Source organism: Prunus avium, chromosome 3 (genome assembly GCF_965620075.1).
Source record: "Prunus avium chromosome 3, drPruAviu1.hap1.1, whole genome shotgun sequence".
Taxonomy (NCBI): domain Eukaryota; kingdom Viridiplantae; phylum Streptophyta; class Magnoliopsida; order Rosales; family Rosaceae; genus Prunus; species Prunus avium.
In genome coordinates this window covers 14,286,361-14,309,051 of record NC_142286.1, presented here as the reverse complement: position 1 = coordinate 14,309,051, position 22,691 = coordinate 14,286,361, and the positions used below count along the sequence as shown (strand labels likewise).

At 38.0% G+C, this 22,691-nt stretch overlaps 1 non-coding gene and 1 pseudogene across 1 annotated transcript; one reads left to right on the top strand and one right to left on the bottom strand.

The window, feature by feature from the left end:
* The first annotated feature begins 1,504 nt into the window (after positions 1–1,504).
* Positions 1,505–6,819, top strand: LOC110746220 (uncharacterized; annotated as a pseudogene).
* LOC148295691 (small nucleolar RNA R71) lies at positions 1,948–2,054 on the bottom strand. The gene has a single exon (XR_015834911.1). It is a non-coding gene; the product is annotated as a small nucleolar RNA R71 (small nucleolar RNA).
* Positions 6,820–22,691: the final 15,872 nt, after the last annotated feature.

The following is a 22,691-nucleotide window of genomic DNA, read 5'->3' as shown; positions in this document are numbered from 1 at the left end:
TGGCAATAAAATAAAGGAGCAATGCGCGGTGCTGGAATAGTGACGGTTTGGGCTTTTATTGCGTTTTGGAGCCCAAGATGACCTCAAATAGGTTCGTGGCCTTCTGGAGAAGTGTTCAGAACGTTTTTATCTTTAAAACAAGCTATCTTGGGCCTGATTTGGAGGAGATTTGAGCCTAAAACGTGGCTGGGCAGATTGTTGGCAGATTCTCCTAGTCCAATTTGGACTTTATTTCCTAGTTTTATTTTATTTTAACCTAGTTTCCTTGTGGAGATTGGGGAGCTGAGTTTTAGGAGGTATATAAGTTTTGTTTCAGATATTTTTAGGATCTCTCTTTTCAGCTTTGAAAGGCGACTTTGGCTAGGATTTTTGGAAGAGCTTCTACTTCCAGGTGTTTTTATTCTTATTCATGGGAATGATATTTTCTTGGGTTTTAGTTATGAGTATGCGTAACTAATTCCTTTTGCTAGGGCGAGGCCATAAGCCTTAGCATGAATATGTAATTTTATTAATTTGCTTATGAATGGATGCATGTTTGCTTTGAATTATTAATCACTGTGTTTGAAACTATCTATCTATTTTAATGACTGATCACCATTAGGATATTTAGACAAGTAATTTGATGCAATTTCTGTTGGAACATCACCCTGAAATTGAGGAGGGCTTCTTGTGATTAGTAATTGTAAGTTCACTTAAGGCGAACATCACGCTCTTAAGGGTTGCATGGTTTTTCAAAGGGTTTTCACAAAGCTTAATGAGTCTTGCATGTTTATATTTGATCTGAACATCACAGACGGATTGCATGTTAGATATACGTTTTCGCTTGAACATCACAAGGAAAATATGCATTAGGAAAACCTAACCTTCAAAGCATATATGTGGAAATTCATAAGTAACTGATAGAATTGCATAGGATTGTGACGGCGACGGCTGAACCCTAGTTTCTCTCTATATTGTTAATTTTAAAAACGTTTTTTGTTCTCTGCTATTATTACCTCCCAACTTTCAGATTTCTTTTATTGTCAAGTTAATCCTTTCAACTTCATAAATTTCACATCTTTGATAAAATCTATTTTAGTTATTAATTAAGAGTTAGTTTAATTACAAATTAGTCAAACAATCTTTGGGGACAACGACCTTGCATGAGCATCTATACTACAATAGCCTTGTATTTTTGCAAGTATTTTCAGTGATTTTAACCCTCTTTGCGCAGGTACTAAAAATCCTATCAAGAAATTGGCGCCGTTGCCGGGGATTGTTTCAATTAATTTGTTTTTATCTTATTCTTAGTTAATTCTTGTTTAGACGTTTTCTGATTTTTTATTTTTCGTCAAAAACTATAAAATAAAATAAATTTTTCGTTTTTTTTTTTTTCCAGATTGCTGAAATCTCTGCATGGTCAGCACCAGATCACAACCTACACAGTTTGTTTCGTTCGACCCAGAGCCTGAACGGATATTACGAAAGCAACGCAGAGAACAGTTTTTAGCATCTGATTCTTCATTACAAGACACATTTTTGCAGAATTTGTTTGCTGATTTTGTGGACAGCAAGGTTAAAATGGCGTTGGCAATACCTGCAGCAGGCAGACCACTCAGAGAGTCGTTGGCTGCCCGTGCAAATGATGTTCCTAATTGCATAGTCTATCCTGAACAAGAAGAGGGTGATTCGTTTGAAATCAGGCACCACATGCTTGAGATTTTACCAACATTCCGTGGGCTACCTAATGAAGATGCGAATATACATATTGCAAAATTCATTGTGGGTTGCAAAAACATTTTGATTAAGGGTTTTTCTGCTGAAGCTATTAAGTTACGTCTTTTCCCATTCACTTTGAAGGATAAGGCAGAAACTTGGTTATTCACTCTACCAGCTAATAGCATTACTACGTGGCAGCAGTTACACACAAAATTCCTGAACAAATATTATCCAGCATCCAAGACATTAAATTACAAAAGGGAGATTTTGACATTCACACAGAAGCCTAATGAAGAGTTTTATGAAACATGGGAGAGATATACAGAGATGTACATGAAGTGTCCACATGCTAATATTGATGCAGATACACAGATGAATATTTTCTTTGATGGGCTTAATCCTACATCAAAAAGTCATGTGAATGCATCAGCTGGAGGATCGCTGTCAAATAAATCTGCAAGAGAGGCCTTTGAACTCTTTGATATGATGGCTACAGAATCTCAGCAATGGGCAGCAGAACATTCACAGAAAAGGGGCATTTTTTAGTTATCAGTTGGTTCTCCCAACATGTCTGCACAAATGGAAAAAATGGAGAAGAAAATTGATGCAAAGTTTGATATTCTTCTACAACAGATAGCAAATTCTACACAGCAGCAGCCACCTGCAACAACAGTTTGCACTATCTGCAGCATGGCTACACATGACATAATGGGCTGCCCACATAAAGAATCTTATCCGGAACTTGTTGAGCAACATGTTAACATGATGAACAGCTATCAAAGGCCTCGGAACGATGCATATGCAACTCATTACAATCCAGGATGGAGGGATCACCCTAATTTCAAATGGGGTGACAATCAGAACAATCAGAAACCATTCCAGCATGCACAAAAACCATATGTTCCATCTAGACCATCTTTGGATAATCAACTTGCTAAATTGGCAGCAACAACTCAATCATTCATAGAAGGCAACAATCAAAGATTTCAAAATGTTGAAGCATCAATTAAAAGTTTGGAGCAACAATTTGGACAGCTAGCTGCACAGATTTCAGAGAGAGAAATAGGCAAATTCCCTAGTCAATCAGTGCCTAATCCAAGAGGACGTGAAGATTGTAATGTTGTTCGGACCTTACGATGTGGAAAGAGCTATGACAATCGTGAAAATAGCACTGAAAAGGATCAGCCAGCAGTGAACATTTATGCAGAAAATACTGAAACAGCAGCAGACCCTGCAGATCCTGCAGAACAACAGAAACTGTCCAGTACAGAAACTGTCCCAGAACAAGTTTCAGAGCGTGTTTATGAGGCCCCAATTCCATATCCAGAACGTTTGAAGCCAAAAGCAAAAGATAAGCAATTGAGGGACTTCATGCAAACGTTATCTAAAGTTCAGATTAACCTACCACTACTCGATGCAATCAAAAACATTCCATCATATGCCAGATTTTTAAAAGATGTGTGCACACACAAAAAGAAGCTGGTTGATTTTGAAAAAGTCGTTCTTACTGAACAATGCAGCGCAGTTCTACAGCACAAATTGCCACCCAAAAAGGAAGATCCAGGGAGTTTTACAATTTCTTGCACTATTGGAAATTCAAATTTTAAACGTGCATTAATTGATTTAGGTGCTAGTATTAATTTAATGCCTTATTCTGTTTTTCAGAGATTGGGCCAAGGAGATCTAAAGCATACATCAGTTATTCTCCAGCTAGCAGACCGTTCTGTTACTTATCCTAGGGGGATCATTGAAGATTTAATTATCAAGGTTGACAATTTGTATTTACCAGCTGATTTCGTAGTTTTGGACATGGATGAAGATTTGCAAACACCGATTATTTTGGGAAGACCATTTATGGCCACTGCCCGAACATTGATTGATGTGGAAGCGGGCACTTTAACATTGAGAGTTCAAGACCAATCTGTGATTTTTAGCCTATTTGAAGCTGCAAAACGCCCAGAAGAACAAGAATGTATGCGGGTAGATGTGTTAGAAGGTCTCATTCATGCAGAAATTATGACCAAATTGACATCAGATCCACTATTGAGTGTTTTACATGGTCCAGATACAGCACACACAGAGGATGTGGAAATTTTTGAGTATGTAACAGCATTAAATAGTGTACCAGCCCAACCACCACGTTGGAGACATGTTTACGAAAGTCTTGGAGAGCCAAAAACACCCCTACAACCTTCTACGTTACAGCCCCCAACACTGGAGTTAAAACCATTGCCAGCACATTTAAAATATGCACATCTTGGGGCAAATGAAACGCTGCCAGTTATTATTGCTTCAGATTTGACAAGCACAGAAGAGGAAAAATTACTGCGTGTTTTGAGAGAATACCAAGATGTTTTGGGGTGGACTATAGCTGATATTAAGGGTATAAGCCCAGCATTTTGCATGCATAGAATATTGATGGAGGATGACGTAAAGCCTACAGTTGATGCTCAAAGGAGGTTAAATCCTATCATGAAAGAAGTTGTGCGAAACGAAGTAATGAAACTACTTGATGCAGGCATGATTTATCCAATTTCTGACAGTAAATGGGTTAGTCCTACTCAAGTTGTGCCTAAGCGGACTGGTATTACAGTGGTGAAAAATGATAATAATGAGTTAATTCCTACACGGTTGACTACGGGTTGGAGAATGTGTGTAGACTACCGGAAGCTTAACGCAGGGACAAGAAAAGACCATTTTCCATTGCCTTTCATTGACCAAATGTTGGAAAGGTTAGCTGGACGTGCTTTTTATTGTTTTCTTGATGGGTATTCTGGGTATAATCAGATTCCAATTGCACCAGAGGATCAAGAGAAAACCACTTTCACTTGTCCATTTGGTACTTATGCTTATCGGAGGATGCCATTTGGGTTATGTAATGCACCTGCCACATTTCAACGGTGCATGATGAGCATATTTTCAAGTTTGGTTGAACAGATTGTTGAGGTATTCATGGATGATTTCTCAGTTTTTGGGGATAGTTTTGATCTTTGTCTATACAATTTATCTCAAGTTCTTGAAAGATGTCAAGAAACAAACTTAGTGTTAAATTGGGAGAAGTGTCACTTTATGGTAAAGCACGGCATTGTTTTGGGGCATCTTGTTTCAAACAAAGGAATTGAAGTTGACAAGGCAAAGATTGATGTTATTGCCAAGCTGCCACCCCCTAATACTGTAAAGAGCATTCGATCATTCTTGGGACATGCTGGGTTCTATCGACGGTTTATCAAGGATTTCTCCAAACTTAGCCGTCCCTTGTGCAACCTACTTGCTAAGGACGCCTCATTTAATTTTGATGCAGATTGTCTAGAGGCATTTAACAAATTAAAGACACTTTTAACTACTGCTCCTATCATTGCTGCACCTAATTGGAGTCTACCCTTTGAGTTGATGTGTGATGCTTCTGATTATGCAATTGGGGCAGTTCTTGGACAGCGACAAGATAAACTTCCCCAAGTTATCTACTACGCTAGTAGGACATTAAATGATGCACAGTTGAATTATGCAACCACTGAAAAGGAATTATTGGCAGTTGTTTTTGCATTGGAAAAGTTTCGTTCCTACTTGGTTGGGGCTAAGGTTATAATTTACACAGACCACGCTGCACTGAAATACTTGTTATCTAAAAAAGATGCCAAGCCAAGGTTAATTCGTTGGGTTTTACTTCTGCAAGAATTCGATTTAGAAATTCGAGATAAAAAGGGCAGCGAAAATGTAGTGGCTGATCACTTATCCAGGCTGATCAATACCAACACAGCAGAAGAGGATTTACTTCCTTTAAATGAGAGTTTTCCTGATGAACAGCTTATGGCCTTTTCCAGCAAAACTCCATGGTTTGCAGATATCGTGAATTACTTGGCTAAAGGTATTTTACAGCCAGATATGACCTTCCAGCAAAAGAAGAGGTTTTTAGCTACAGTTAAGTATTATTTTTGGGATGAGCCTTACTTATACAAGTATTGCCCAGACCAGATTATTCGTAGGTGCATTCCTGCAGAAGAGCAAGACAGTGTTTTAACGTTCGCACATCAGCATGCTTGTGGTGGTCATTTTGGGGGAAAACGGACAGCAGCTAAAATATTACAAAGTGGGTTGTATTGGCCTACTATTTTTAAAGATGCTCATGTTTGGTGCCACGCTTGTGATAGATGTCAACATGTGGGAAATCAGTCTAAGCGGAATGAAATGCCACAACAAAGTATTTTGGTGGTTGAATTATTCGATGTTTGGGGCATTGACTTTATGGGACCATTCCCATCATCCAATGGCAACCAATACATATTAGTGGCTGTTGAATATGTTTCTAAGTGGGTCGAGGCCGTTGCAACACCAACAAATCAAGGATCTGTGGTACTGAAATTCCTCCAAGGCACTATTTTTTCACGTTTTGGGACACCTATGGCAATTATCAGTGATGGGGGAAAGCACTTTTTAAATAAACAGTTTGCTGCACTACTTACTAAATATGGGATAAGTCATCGGGTGGCCACTGCTTACCACCCTCAAACTTCTGGGCAGGTTGAAGTTTCTAATAGGGAAATTAAGCGCATCTTAGAGAAAACAGTCAATGCCAGCCGCAAAGACTGGAGTGTTAAGTTGAACGATGCTTTATGGGCCTATAGAACAGCGTATAAAACGCCAATTGAGATGTCTCCCTTTCGGCTTGTTTATGGTAAGGCATGCCATCTACCTATGGAGCTTGAACACAAGGCCTATTGAGCAATTAAGGAGCTTAATTATGCCTATGATGCAGCTGGAGAAAAACGGAAATTAGAGTTGCATGAGTTGGAAGAACTCCGGAATGATGCATATGAAAGTGCAAAGATATACAAAGAGAAAACAAAAGCATTCCATGACAGCAAAATTCTCCGAAAACAGTTTCAAGCAGGTCAGAAGGTTCTCTTTTTCAATTCACGGTTGAAGTTATTCCCTGGAAAATTAAAATCTAGGTGGCAGGGTCCCTACATTGTTACTAAAGTCTATCCCCACGGCGCTGTGGATATTAAAAATGGGATGACCGGTTTCGAGTTTAAAGTAAATGGCTATAGACTCAAACAATACTTAGAGGCGCCATTTGACATTGCAGCCGAGTCGGTGACTCTGAAGGAACCAGTGATCTGACCACCAGCCTTCGGCAATGTCTAGCTATAGACATTAACTAAAGCGCTTATTGGGAGGCAATCCAATTTTTCTAACCTCTCTACTTATTTTATTTTCTTTTTATTTTTATTTTTTTCTTTTTCTAAACTCTTTACTATTTGGTTCAATGTAGGACAACAATCAGCAGCACAGAAACAAATATACGCAGATAATCCTACGCTGGAATCATGCACCCAGCAGCAACTGGAATCATGCACCCAGTAGCAAGTCTACCTGAACATCAAAGGCAGCTATTCCTATACTGGAATCATGCACCCAGCAGCATATTCACATATCCATACACCAGATTTACAACAACACAACTTCCAGGCCATGAAGTTTACAACAATCAATCTTGCAGGCCAGAAACATCATTTTGATCAGCTATGACTCATTTACAACACACAATATTGTGCAAGTCAGAAATTCTACAAGGGATCGTGTTTATACCTCTGTGGGATGGCTGGCTTCGAATTTTTTTTTTTTTTCAGAGACCAGCGTGTGGTGTAGATCTGCTCCGATTTGCAAGTTTGGGGGTAGTCCTCACACAGATACACATATATGCACGAGTTAGACTTTGCTCAAACCATCAATTCTGAAACGAAAATTACAATATTTGAGGAAGGTTCTACCTTTAGCCTCTCAGATTTCCGCGACTTCCACCTTGGAACAGAGTGTATGTGGTGTTGGGGTTGCTCTCGGTCTGGGTCCGCTCATCCGGGTCGTTGGGTTCGAAGTCGGAATGGATCTCGGCGAGGATCCGATTGGTCTCCTCGACGCAGCCGCAGAGGGTGGTGATTTTGTTGTTGTTGAAGATCTTCTGGATCTGGCGCCTCACACAGATGATCCCACATGGTTAGTGTGCTGAAAGAGAGAGAAGGCTCTTGGGTTTGCACTAGAGAAATGAGCATGGCTTATGAGCGGAAATGTTTTCCTGATTTTCTAAGACACAGAGCAAAGGAGATGGGATTCATAATTCAAAGCCAAGGAGATGGGATCTGACACACAGAGAAGCTTTGGTTTCTACAAACAATTTCATTTTGCTTCTGCAAACGGAGATGGGCACGGACAGAAGGGCATCGTATGGCTCTGGGCTCGCGGCTAGTGGAAGGGGATCCAGTGTGATAGCTAGGATTTTCAAATGACGAATTCCGCTGTTCCATCGGGTTATATTGTAGCTGTCGCTAGGATTTGACACATGTGTCGACTTGTACGAGTTGGCCAGCGTGTCTTTGCGCATTCCCAGCTCCCAGGTCAAGCCTTCGAATCCCAGAAATGTCCAGCCTCCGCATCCCTGGTGTGTTAGTTTCTTTTTATTTATTTTCTTTTTCTTTTATTTTCTGTTTGCTGTTTTATGTTCTTTTCGTTTATTTTTTATTTTTATTTTTTTTCTTTCCCCTTTTTATTTTTCTCTCCTAGTTTAATTTTTTTTGGCTGTTTCCTTTGTCCTTGATTTTCGTTCCCCGTCTTCTAACATTTAGTCGTTTTTGTTTCTGTTCTTGTTTCTTCTGTTTCTTTTCCACACCTTGAGGACAATGTGTGATTTAAGTTTGGGGGTGGGAAATTTTAGATTTTTAAATTTTTGAGTCTTGTCTAGAATTTTCGTTTTTAAGTTAATATCCATAGATTATTTTAAACGTTAGAACAAATGGACATGGTGAAGATTAATCCCACATTAGAGTCTTTTCTATTTATTGTTGCTTAGACACTAATTCATGAATTATACTTTGAAATTTGCACATCACACCAACATGGTTTGTGGAGAGTGAGATTGAAATACTTACTTTTTGTCTAAGTGTGTTTTAATTTTTGTTCTATATAAAATAAAGTTAGTATGTGTTATCAAGTAATAATTGCCTCACCCAAAGCTTTGCTGGTAACCGGGCCAGTCCTGCCTAATCAGCAGTGATTCTCGCGTTGAATGGTAGAGTTTTGGCATGGGGCAGAGTGGTTAGTTGGTTTCGTAGCCTTTTCAGCTCGAGTTAATAAGTCCTCAGGGGTGTTCTACACCTAGTGCCCTAAAGCCCTAGTGGTTTGGGAGACATTGGCCTAACGCTCGCTACACGGGTTGGATCGAAAGCTTAAGGGAACCGACATTGCACGACCACTACTGTTACTAAAAAAATAAAAAAAATAAAAAAATAAAAAAAGAAAAAAAGAAAAGAAAAGAAAAGAGAGATTGATTCTATAAGTACGTGAAGTATGAATAACATGGATGAGAGGTAAGAATTTTAGTCTAGTCTCCTTAACTATGATGGTTCACTTTACACCGAAGGAAGTTTGTGAATTCTTTTCTAATTGATTCTAAATAGCTTAGACTCTGTGGTGGGATTAGTTGGATCTATTGAAAAGATGTTCTAGTTTTTAAAATTTGCTATGGATTGCAGCTTGAAGGTGGAAGTTTTGGCTTGGTTGTTAGTCAGGTGTCTAGTTTGTTAAGTTTTTTTTATTTTTGTTTCAGTCTTGTTTTGCTTGAGGACAAGCAAAAAGCTAAGTTTGGGGGTATTTTGATGGGCATATTTTATATTATATATTTAACCTCATTCTTAGTATATTTTGGTTGATATTTTGGAAGAATTTTGATACTTTGAATTATATTTCCAATATAGGACTTTCGACTTCCTCCGGAGCAAAACATAATCAAATGGATGAATTTTGGAGTAATTCCAGTTGGAGGACGTTCGTGAGTCACTGATCGGTGCATATTTACATATCATTTTGTACCCTTCTAGCTTATGATTTGGTTATGTTTTTGAGTTAAACTTGTGCTTTTAATCCTTTTTGTGTTTATCTTTCAGTTCATTGAGCTTTAGGTAATAATGAGGGCTTTGGATAGTAAATGATGCAATCCATGCATGTTAGGGCCTAATTTGGATGAATGGATGAAGAGCTTAAAGACAAACTCAATTTTTGCTACAGTCCCCTGCCAGCCCAGTTTCGTAGGTCATATTGCAAGCTTTGTTTCAGCAACCTACATAGCTCGGATGAGGCCACATTCTTCATGAAAGTTGTTCCAATGGGTGTGTAATATAACATATCCAAAATTCAGCCCCATTGGATAAATATGGAGTCTGTTACCTAGCAAACACAGAGCCATGCTCAGGATGGATTTTATCAGCGCGCAAAATGAGTTAGCAATTTGTTTTGGCCTTAACTTCCTCCTCCGACCTTGGATTGGCCCAAATGATATATGGCTGGAAAGAAGACATTCTGAACTTCAAGTTTGAGTGCTTAAAGTCTTAATTTGCTTAAGGGAAGCCCAATTCGTAAGCCCTTGAAGTTGCTGGTCATGCTGACCTCAGGATGAGCTATTATTTCTGGTTGGAAGCTTGGTCATGGTGACATGAAGATGAGCTAGGGCTGCTGGTGGGATTTATTAGTGAAGTGCATCAACCATTTCAGATTTTATAAAACAAAGTGTTGTATGCATTAGCCATACTTAATTCAGATTTTCAGCTTCCTTAGGCCTATATATAGTGAGGTTTCCCAAGCTTGTAAACACACCCCAAGGGGGGGAGCTCTCAAACACTTCTCTAGAGCTCCCTTCCCTTCTCTCCCTCAAATTCTCTTAGTTTCTCTTTCTAGTTTTCAATTGTTATAATGAGATCTTTGTGCTGAAATTCTCCTTAAGTTTTTCCAAGTTCTACTTAATTTTCATTGTTATGTAAATTCTTTTCTTTAGTTTCAAGTTTGATTAGTTTCCAAGTTTCAATTATGATTTTTGTTCTTATTCATTATGCTTATAAGTTAATATGCTAGTTTGAATGATTGATCACCATTTAGGCTTGCATGTTAGCTATCTTGGTTTGAATTAAGAGTAGACACCATGCTTTAATTCGAATTGAACTATGAATAGGAAGAGTATGTATGGACATTCGACAACAGGGATTAGATACATGCTTGGTTGTTTAAATTGTTCTTCTATGCTTAATGGGTTCCTAATGCTTAATTTTAGGTTAGACAACAAATGATCAAATTAGGGAATTAGGAACACAAGGTTATGACCACACACCATGGCTTAATCATACTTTAGCTAGAATCAATCCATTAATCTAATTGAACTTGGGAACTTATCTGCTTGAGTTAGTTATTTCTTTCTTCCTTGTTTTATTTATTTCTTTTCTTTTTCATTTCTGTTTTGTGTAGGGAAAATGAATTGAATCATTCAATCACCAATCCTCGTGGGATCGACCTCGCACTTACATACGCTATACTACCGAACGGCTCGTGCACTTGCGAGTATCACAAGTTGAGGATGCAGCTTAATCCATTTTGGTGCAACTGTATATACGCAACAAGTTTTTGGCGCCGTTGCCGGGGATCGGTAACATTGTTTGATTCTATTTGGCTTTCCTATTTTATTTTATTTTCTTAACTGATCAATTTCAAGTTTTAAAGTTAATGACGTTAATGGACAAGTTGTGTTTGTAGTCCAACAGAAAAGGACAATTGCCCAACAAGCAAGAGAACTGGGTTTAAGTCCCAGCTTACACAACCCATTGGTGCTTGTTGCTTTGAAGCATGGAATTGGACTTGTGTTGATTTTCCCTTTCATTTTTAGTTTTTTTATATATATTTCGTAATCCTTTAATTCCGTTTCAAGTTTTTGTATGTGTTTGTTTTAGCAATGTAAATAGCTCAATAAAAATGGAGAGAGATGGCAACTTCAAAGATAGGAAGTGTGGAGTAGTGGGAGAAATCGCGACCTCCAAGTGCATCCATGCTCAACCTAATCGCTTCAAGGGGGAGCATTTCAATCCTTTCTCTTCTTTGAATTCTGTTTATTTCCGTAGTTGTTTTTACCTTTTGGTCCGCGTTGAGTTCTTTGTTTTTCTATGCTGAATCCAACCATATAAAGAACGTAAAATTTGGACTTACGGTTGGAAAGTTATAGCCTAAAAACTGAACAGAGGTCGAAGCTGAAAAACATAGAAACGAATCTGTCCAAATGGTGATAAACGGGTGATAGAAAGTGCTGTTTGTTTTTTTTCTTTGGTTTCTTGGTTTGTTTCCTTTAGTACAACAATTTATGTTGTTTGTTTGAATTTGTTTACAGTACTTAGTTCATTTTTGTTTGTGGTTTGTTGTTTCATTTTATCTTAATGTGTTTTTGTTTCTTATCTTAAAAATTTTAAATAAAAAAAAAAAGATTTTTCATATGAGCCGACTTATGGTAACCCCAGTGAGCACTTCCGTTAATACAGTGTCTAGGAGTTCTTTAGGCGACACCTTCGGTGTCTAAGAAGTTTGGGTTTTAAGCGGGACCATTGTGACCCCTCCAACCTTCCCGGATCCCCTGGCTGTGTTTTCTGAGGCCCTTAACTGGTCATCCGTGAGTTGCTTGTATATTCGTGTGTTTTTAAATTAAGTTTTCTTTATTTTCTTTGTTTTCTTTTCTGTTGAGTCTTTGTTTTTGTTTTGTTTCTGTTTTTGTTTTGTTATGTTAGTTTATTTATTTACGTGGTATGGTTAGTTAGTTTATTTCTGAGTGTTAAAACACTTTTTTTTATATTTCAAACATTGCATTAAAAATAAAAACACAAAAACAAAAATAAAACAAAAATAAAAACAATAAAAATAAAAAAACAACATCATCATCTTCTTCATCATCTTCTTCATCTCCATCATCATCATGGCTTGCCTCTATTTTCTCGCACTTGCAGAATCTGCAGCAGCTCGACATGGTCCTCATTTTTCCTCTGCAGTGCTTCCACGTGCTGATTGGCACAATAGAGCCGCTTCTGCAAGTCCGCCACCATAGCCTTCAAGGAAGCTATTTCCTCGCTCATCGCGGCACACTCCCGTGTTCTCGCCAGCAATCGCATGCCCAAATTGGTAGCCGAGACCGCGTGGAGTACAGTTAAATTGTGGGACTCCTCCACCGCTGCCTTGTCAGACCTCTGTGCCACATGCAGATGATCTGTCGGTGTGAGCTTGTTACCAATCATGCCTCCCAGCAGCGCTGCTCTGTTCGGCATTGCCTCAGAAAAGTTCGGTATTATCTCAGCAAAGTTTGAGGCTGTACCGTGATGATATGTGGAGTTTGGGAAGACATGGTTTGGAGGAACCCTTATCTGCGCATTCGGTGGCGCAAGGGACAATTCAAGGTTAAGATCATCAAGGTGAGTGCATGAGGATGCCATTTGTTTTGCTTCTGAATTTTTTGATGTTTTTCCTTGAGTTTGCAGGAAGAAATGCTGGGTATCATCCGCTTGCAGAAGTGTGGTTTAAATAGACATATGCTGATGAGAGAGAGCCAACACCATTTCGGATTTCCCGGGCATGCTCGACCTAATCGCTTCAAGGGGGAGCACCTTTACTTTACTTTATTTTTTTTTCCTCCGTGTTTTCTGGTGTTTAATATTTTTGCCCGTTACTTTCATTTTCTAGAGCTTTGTGTTTTTGCTTTTCCCTTTCGGCTATCATCTTTAGTTTATTTTAGTTAGGGAACTGTGCTTTCTTTTCCGTTTGTCGTCTTTGTTTGATTTAAGTTTGGGAAGTGTGCTTTCTTTTCCGTTTTTTTTTTTTTTTTTTTTTTTTTTTTTTTTTTTCTGCAACTTTACTATTTTATTTCCGAAACAAAATAACGAAAATACAAAAACAACAAAATAAAATAAAAACAACAATAATGCAGTAGGAAATCATTTCTTCTCGGTGCTTGGTGTCTCGACCATTGGAGCTTTGAGTTTGGCCCTCTGGCTGTCCTCTTCCGGGGCTTCACGCACAGCTTCTTGGGGCTCATCACTTGAGCTCCCAAAGATCGCAATCTTAGCTTGAGCGTAACTACTCTCGCGATCTGCTTGTTTGCGTTTACCCAGTCGGTCTAGGTCTTCCAGCTGTTTTCGCATGTCGCGAGAGTACAACTCTACCATCTTTGATAGGTTTCTATTCTCGTCCCGCAATACTTCTAGCTGGTGTCGATTCACCTCCACTATCCTTGACCTCTCCCTTTTCAAGCTTTTTATAGCAGTCTGACACTCCTCAACCATACTTCGCTCCGCCGCCAACTGACCTTTCAGCACCTCTACCTCATGGGACTTCGCAAGTAGGCAATGACCCAAACTTGCGACTGTTGCTGTACTCTGCACGCTCAGTGCCAGGGCATCACTCGTGACCCGGTTGTCATCCCTTGTCCCGAACACACGTATATCTTTGGGAGTCACTAAATTTCTGCCAACTCCAATAGCAACATCGTTGTCTAGGAGTATTGAGTCATTGACAGACACAGGCCCCCGGGAGGAGCCAAAGTAGGGCATCCATACTGGTGCTGCTGCTTGGCCCAATGTCTGAGTCGGTGGAGCTAGGTTGAGATCCAACGAAAATGGGTAGGATAAGGCCATTTGATTTCTGATTTTTTTTTCTTCTTTTCTCTTTTGTGTTTCTGAGTTTGTGGTTTTGTTTTCATCCCCATCTTTTTCCTTCTTATATACATAGTCTTTGACAAACCCTAGCCATTGCAGCGTCTAAGCATTTCTGAATCTCCAGCATTCCTCGAGTCCCACAACCTTCTCGCTTTCCAACCATACCCAACTCATTTATCACGACATGTCTTTTCTGAACGGACGCGTTCAGTAAAGCCTTCGCGCCTTTCCATGAGCCCGTAATTTCTGCTTGTGAAATCTGCGGCGCTTCTATCTGTCAACACGTGTCTCGCTCAGTCTGCCCATGACTATCCATGAGACGACATCAGGGACCACATTCCCTCTTTTTAGAAATCCCGCTTTGCGCTCATAATTCACGTTTTATCTTTTTAAGAAAAAATTAAAATTAAAACGTGTGGGCTTTGGATTTCATTGTGGGTCGGGTTTTCACCATTGTTTTGGTTTCAAAGTGAGTTAACTTTCTTTGGGGTTGGGCTTTCAAACGTTTGGGTTTTAGTTTGCGTAAGACTGTCTGTTTAGGGCTTACTGTTTTGAGTGTTTTACTGTTTCGTTATTTATTTATTTGTTTGTTTGTTTGTTTTGTAATTTTTATTTTTATTTATTTTATTTTATTTTATTTGTGTATTTTAATTCAAGTGTGTTTTGTGATTTATATTTACTTTAGTACCTTTCATTTCTTGTTATGACATTGTTTGTGGCTAATTTTTAAACATTGAGGACAATGCTCATTTCTAGGTTTGGGGGTATTGGAGTTTAGCAAGGAAACTTGGTTTTTCTTAAAATTAAAAAAAAACAAAAAAAAATTTAAATTTCTTTCTTATTTTGAATCTTGTTTTGTTTAGTCACTTTCCGAACACATTTGATGAGATTGTGATAAATGTTTGCATGACTTAAATGAAAATTGGATTTCATATAAATAAATAATAATAAATAAATAAAAATTGGCATTGTTCTAGCATGATATGCTTGAAACCTTCTTTACACTTGCCATTTGTTTCATAATTTTCCAATTAAAGGATTTGCATGATCTAAAGAATTGTATGAAGCATAAATTAGACTTATATAACCAACCATATAAAGTGAGCTTTTAAGCCTTGTACTTCAATTCATGAGTGTTATACACGTACTCTTAATTTCTTGTCATCTAAGTTGTTGTTTGATCTCATTATTCATTGATTTGGTTGAACACTTAAAAGTCATTTATTCTTATGCAATTTGACTTCACGACATTTAAGAAGTGATATTAAGGCCCTCTTTGGATCGTTTGTGCCTCTCAAGCTAACCTTATGCATGCTTAAGCATGATTTTCCATTGTTAACCATATTGAGCCTACATGTAAACCTTTTCTTTCATTTACCAATTATATTTCCTCGCCTTAGCCCGAAAAACAAATATTTACCTTTCTAAGGAACTCATAGGGAATGGGTGTTACATTTTGAAAGAAAAAAAAAAATATATATATATATATATCACACAATTGGTGAAAGAAAAGAGAAAAGTTGTGATTAAGTGGTGGTTGAATGAAATTTCATTTTTGGGTTTCATTTTTGGGCCTTCAAAATAAATTGGTGGTTGTTCAGGAAAGGAGTATCAATCAATGTAAATGAAGGTATAAGGAGTTTTGATCATGTAAAAGAAAAAATCTAATCGTGATGATTCGAAGTCTTGTAAACAATTATTTTATGCTCTTACATTGCGAGTTCCTTGGACTTTGTATTATCCATACCTTTCATTTTTTTACTCACCTTACTCCCTTGGCCCAGTTACAACCTTTACTAAAGACCTAAATTGATCTTAAATGTCATGTGGTTGAATTGCATTCATTTTCTGCTTTTAAGTGTTTGGCATCCTTCTTGAGATCATATTAATGCAAGTTCTTCATCTTTCTATTTTGAGTTAAGTCTTTATGGTTTAACTCTAATCTCATGTTTATAACTGAGTGTTGCATTATAGCCCTCTTCTGAGTGATTCATTTGTGAGAGGACAACTTTGGTGAGATTTGAAGTTGAACTTGTGCTTTGTATGATTTTTGAAATTGTGTGAAAACTAAGATTGGGGAATTTGTTGCATTTGGCTATCACACTACCACACTTTGAGCATATTATGTTTTGAACTTTGCCGCTTTGTGAATAATGTTTAAAATTGAGCTTTTATTGTTAAAACTTTTGAGTCATGTGCATGAGTCATTTCTCTTCAGAAAATGTTCGGAAAGATTGTTTTGAGTTCTTTTTATTTTTGTAATTTTTTTTTGTTTTGTTTTGTTTTGTTCTGTTTTTGTTAATGTAATTATTATTATTATTATTTTTTTGTTTTTTATTTTGCTTAAGGACTAACAATCTTTTAAGTTTTCTAATTACCTTGTTTTACAGAGTCAGTAAAACGTTTGTGGGTATCGTATCTGTTAAACCCTCAGGAGACACAACTCCTCCTACTAGGGATGCCTAGAGGTTTAAAGGCTTGTTGCATATGCTCAATGCAATCGAGTTACCTACGAAAGTGGTCTAGTTAACTTCTTGTTTGTTTTTATCTTTGTTTTCCTTTTGTTTTGCTCGAGGACTAGCAAAATCTAGGTTTGGGGGTATTTGATCGGTGCATATTTACATATCATTTTGTACCCTTCTAGCTTATGATTTGGTTATGTTTTTGAGTTAAACTTGTGCTTTTAATCCTTTTTGTGTTTATCTTTCAGTTCATTGAGCTTTAGGTAATAATGAGGGCTTTGGATAGTAAATGATGCAATCCATGCATGTTAGGGCCTAATTTGGATGAATGGATGAAGAGCTTAAAGACAAACTCAATTTTGGCTACAGTCCCCTGCCAGCCCAGTTTCGTAGGTCATATTGCAAGCTTTGTTTCAGCAACCTACATAGCTCGGATGAGGCCACATTCTTCATGAAAGTTGTTCCAATGGGTGTGTAATATAACATATCCAAATTTCAGCCCCATTGGACAAATATGGAGTCTGTTACCTAGCAAACACAGAGCCATGCTCAGGATGGATTTTATCAGCGCGCAAAATGAGTTAGCAATTTGTTTTGGCCTTAACTTCCTCCTCCGACCTTGGATTGGCCCAAATGATATATGGCTGGAAAGAAGACATTCTGAACTTCAAGTTTGAGTGCTTAAAGTCTTAATGTGCTTAAGGGAAGCCCAATTCGTAAGCCCTTGAAGTTGCTGGTCATGCTGACCTCAGGATGAGCTATTATTTCTGGTTGGAAGCTTGGTCATGGTGACATGAAGATGAGCTAGGGCTGCTGGTGGGATTTATTAGTGAAGTGCATCAACCATTTCAGATTTTATAAAACAAAGTGTTGTATGCATTAGCCATACTTAATTCAGATTTTCAGCTTCCTTAGGCCTATATATAGTGAGGTTTCCCAAGCTTGTAAACACACCCCAAGGGGGGGAGCTCTCAAACACTTCTCTAGAGCTCCCTTCCCTTCACTCCCTCAAATTCTCTTAGTTTCTCTTTCTAGTTTTCAATTGTTATAATGAGATCTTTGTGCTGAAATTCTCCTTAAGTTTTTCCAAGTTCTACTTAATTTTCATTGTTATGTAAATTCTTTTCTTTAGTTTCAAGTTTGATTAGTTTCCAAGTTTCAATTATGATTTTTGTTCTTATTCATTATGCTTATAAGTTAATATGCTAGTTTGAATGATTGATCACCATTTAGGCTTGCATGTTAGCTATCTTGGTTTGAATTAAGAGTAGACACCATGCTTTAATTCGAATTGAACTATGAATAGGAAGAGTATGTATGGACATTCGACAACAGGGATTAGATACATGCTTGGTTGTTTAAATTGTTCTTCTATGCTTAATGGGTTCCTAATGCTTAATTTAAGGTTAGACAACAAATGATCAAATTAGGGAATTAGGAACACAAGGTTATGACCACACACCATGGCTTAATCATACTTTAGCTAGAATCAATCCATTAATCTAATTGAACTTGGGAACTTATCTGCTTGAGTTAGTTATTTCTTTCTTCCTTGTTTTATTTATTTCTTTTCTTTTTCATTTCTGTTTTGTGTAGGGAAAATGAATTGAATCATTCAATCACCAATCCTCGTGGGATCGACCTCGCACTTACATACGCTATACTACCGAACGGCTCGTGCACTTGCGAGTATCACAAGTTGAGGATGCAGCTTAATCCATTTTGGTGCAGCTGTATCTACGCAACAGTCACTTAGCTTGATCGTATCAAAATTTCAGATTTTTCTACCAAGCGGTTTTTCTCTGGCAATAAAATAAAGGAGCAATGCGCGGTGCTGTAATAGTGACGGTTTGGGCTTTTATTGCGTTTTGGAGCCCAAGATGACCTCAAATGGGTTCGTGGCCTTCTGGAGAAGTGTTCAGAACGTGTTAATCTTTAAAACAAGCTATCTTGGGCCTGATTTGGAGGAGATTTGAGCCTAAAACGTGGCTGGGCAGATTGTTGGCAGATTCTCCTAGTCCAATTTGGACTTTATTTCCTAGTTTTATTTTATTTTAACCTAGTTTCCTTGTGGAGATTGGGGAGCTGAGTTTTAGGAGGTATATAAGTTTTGTTTCAGATATTTTTAGGATCTCTCTTTTCAGCTTTGAAAGGCGACTTTGGCTAGGATTTTTGGAAGAGCTTCTACTTCCAGGTGTTTTTATTCTTATTCATTTGAATGATATTTTCTTGGGTTTTAGTTATGAGTATGCGTAACTAATTCCTTTTGCTAGGGCGAGGCCATAAGCCTTAGCATGAATAGTAATTTTATTAATTTGCTTATGAATGGATGCATGTTTGCTTTGAATTATTAATCACTGTGTTTGAAACTATCTATCTATTTTAATGACTGATCACCATTAGGATATTTAGACAAGTAATTTGATGCAATTTCTGTTGGAACATCACCCTGAAATTGAGGAGGGCTTCTTGTGATTAGTAATTGTAAGTTCACTTAAGGCGAACATCACGCTCTTAAGGGTTGCATGGTTTTTCAAAGGGTTTTCACAAAGCTTAATGAGTCTTGCATGTTTATATTTGATCTGAACATCACAGACGGATTGCATGTTAGATATACGTTTTCGCTTGAACATCACAAGGAAAATATGCATTAGGAAAACCTAACCTTCAAAGCATATATGTGGAAATTCATAAGTAACTGATAGAATTGCATAGGATTGTGACGGCGACGGCTGAACCCTAGTTTCTCTCTATATTGTTAATTTTAAAAACGTTTTTTGTTCTCTGCTATTATTACCTCCCAACTTTCAGATTTCTTTTATTGTCAAGTTAATCCTTTCAACTTCATAAATTTCACATCTTTGATAAAATCTATTTTAGTTATTAATTAAGAGTTAGTTTAATTACAAATTAGTCAAACAATCTTTGGGGACAACGACCTTGCATGAGCATCTATACTACAATAGCCTTGTATTCTTGCAAGTATTTTCAGTGATTTTAACCCTCTTTGCGCAGGTACTAAAAATCCTATCAGGTAGTTCTAGAGATCGGATTTCACTCAAACTTAACCAAATGACTCCACCCACCATATTATGATGTTGCCCAAGTTTTGGGTTCGATCCGAAATCAATAGGTGTAAGAAATTGGACAATTTATGTTCGAAGGCAGTTCGTTCCTAGGAAGTTCTAGAGATCGGATTGCACTCAAAATTAACCAAATGACTCCTCCCACCATATTATTATGTTGCCAAAGTTTTGGGCTCTATCCGAAATCAATAGGTATAAGAAATTGGACAATTCAAGTTGAATGGCAGGTCGTTCCTAATTGTGGTGGTTGGTGTATTGGGTAGTTCTAGAGATCGGATTGCATTAAAAATTAACCAAATGACTCCTCCCACAATATTATGATGTTGCCCAAGTTTTGGGCTCTATCCGAAATCAATAGGTGTAAGAAATTGGACAATTCAAGTTCAAAGGCAGTTCGTTCCTAATCGGAGTGGTTGGTGTATTCCATAGTTCTGGGGATCAGATTTCACTCAAAACTAACCAAATGACTCCTCCCACCATATTATGATATTGCCCAAGTTTTGGGGTTGATCCGCAATCAATAGGTGTAAGAAATTGGACAATTCAAGTTGAATGGCAGTTCGTTCCTAATTGTGGTGGTTGGTGTATTGGGTAGTTCTAGAGATCGGATCGCACTCAAAATTAACCAAATGACTCCTCCCACAATATTATGTTGTTGCCCAAGTTTTGGGCTCTATCCGAAATCAATAGGTGTAAGAAATTGGACAATTCAAGTTCAAAGGCAGTTCGTTCCTCACTGGGATGGTTGGTGTATTAGGTAGTTCTAGAGACCGGATTTCACTCAAACTTAACCAAATGACTCCTCCCACCATATTATGATGTTGCCAGAGTTTTGGGCTCGATCCGAAATCAATAGGTGTAAGACATTGCACAATTCAAGTTCAAAGGCAGTTCGTTCCTAATTGGAGTGGTTGGTGTTTTGGGTAGTTCTAGAGATCGGATTTCACTCAAACTTGACCAAATGACTCCTCCCACCATATTATGATGTTGCCCAAGTTTTGGGCTCGATCCAAAATCAATAGGTGTAAGAAATTGGACAATTCAAGTTCAAAGGCAATACGTTCCTAATTGGAGTGGTTGGTGTTTTGGGTAGTTGTAGAGATCGGATTTCACTCAAAATTAACCAAATGACTCCTCCCACCATATTATGATGTTGCCCAAGTTTTAGGCTCGATTTGAAATCAATAGGTGTAAGAAATTGGACAATTTATGTTCGAAGGCAGTTCGTTCCTCACTGGGATGGTTGGTGTATTAGGTAGTTCTAGGGACCGGATTTCACTCAAACTTAACCAAATGACTCCCCCCACCATATTATGATGTTGCCAGAGTTTTGGGCTCTATCCGAAATCAATAGGTATAAGAAATTGGACAATTCAAGTTGAATGGCAGGTCGTTCCTAATTGGAGTGGTTGTTGTTTTGGGTAGTTCTAGAGATCGGATTTCACTCAAACTTAACCAAATGACTCCTCCCACCATATTATGATGCTGCCCAAGTTTTGGGCTCGATCCGAAATAAGTAGTGCAAGAAATTGGACAATTCAAGTTCAAACGCAGTTCGTTTCTAATTGGAGTGGTTGGTGTTTTGGGTAGTTCTAGAGATTGGATTTTACCCAAACTTAACCAAATGACTCCACCCACCATATTATGAGGTTGCCCAAGTTTTGGGCTCTATCCGAAATCAATTGGTGTAAGAAGTTGGACAATTTATGTTCAAAGGCAGTTCGTTCCTAATCGGAGTGGTTAGTGTATTCCATAGTTCTAGAGGTCGGATTTCACTCAAAACTAACCAAATGACTCCTCCCACCATATTATGATGTTGCCCAAGTTTTGGGCTCGATCCGAAATCAATAGGTGTAAGAAATTGGACAATTCATGTTCAAAGGTAGTTCGTTCCTAATTGGAGTGGTTAGTGTATTCCATAGTTCTAGAGGTCGGATTTCACTCAAAACTAACCAAATGACTCCTCCCACCATATTATGAAGTTGCCCAACTTTTAGGATAGATCCGAAATCAATAGGTGTAAGAAATTGAACAATTCAAGTTCAAAGGCAATTCGTTCCTAACTGGACTGGTTGGTGTTTTGGGTAGTTCTAGACATCGGATTTCACTCAAACTTAACCAAATGACTCTTCCCACCATATTATGTTGTTGCCCAAGTTTTGGGCTCGATCCGAAATCAGTAGGTTTAAGAATTTGGACAATTTATGTTCGAAGGCAGTACGTTCCTAATTGGAGTGGTTGGTGTTTTGGGTAGTTCTAGAGATCGGATTTCACTCAAACTTAACCAAATGACTCCTCCCACCATATTATAATGTTGTCCAAGTTTTGGGCTCGATCCGAAATCAATAGGTTTAAGAAATTGGACAATTTATGTTCGAAGGTAGTACGTTCCTAATTGGAGTGGTTGGTGTTTTGGGTAGTTCTACAGATCGGATTTCACTCAAACTTAACCAAATGACTCCTCCCAAGATATTATGAAGTTGCCCAAGTTTTAGGATACATCCGAAATCAATTGGTGTAAGAAATTGGACAATTCAAGTTCAAAGGCAGTTCGTTCCTAATTGGAGTGGTTGGTGTTTTGGGTATTTCTACAGATCGGATTTCACTCAAACTTAACCAAATGACTCCTCCCACCATATTATGAAGTTGCTCAACATTTAGGATAGATCCGAAATCAATAGGTGGAAGAAATTGGACAATTCAAGTTCAAAGGCAGTTCGTTCCTAACTGGACTGGTTGGTGTTTTGGGTAGTTCTAGACATCGGATTTCACTCAAACTTAACCAAATGACTCTTCCCACCATATTATGTTGTTGCCCAAGTTTTGGGCTCGATCCGAAGTCAGTAGGTTTAAGAAATTGGACAATTTATGTTCAAAGGTAGTTCGTTCCTAATCGGAGTGGTTGGTGTATTCCATAGTTCTAGAGATCGGATTTCACTCAAAAC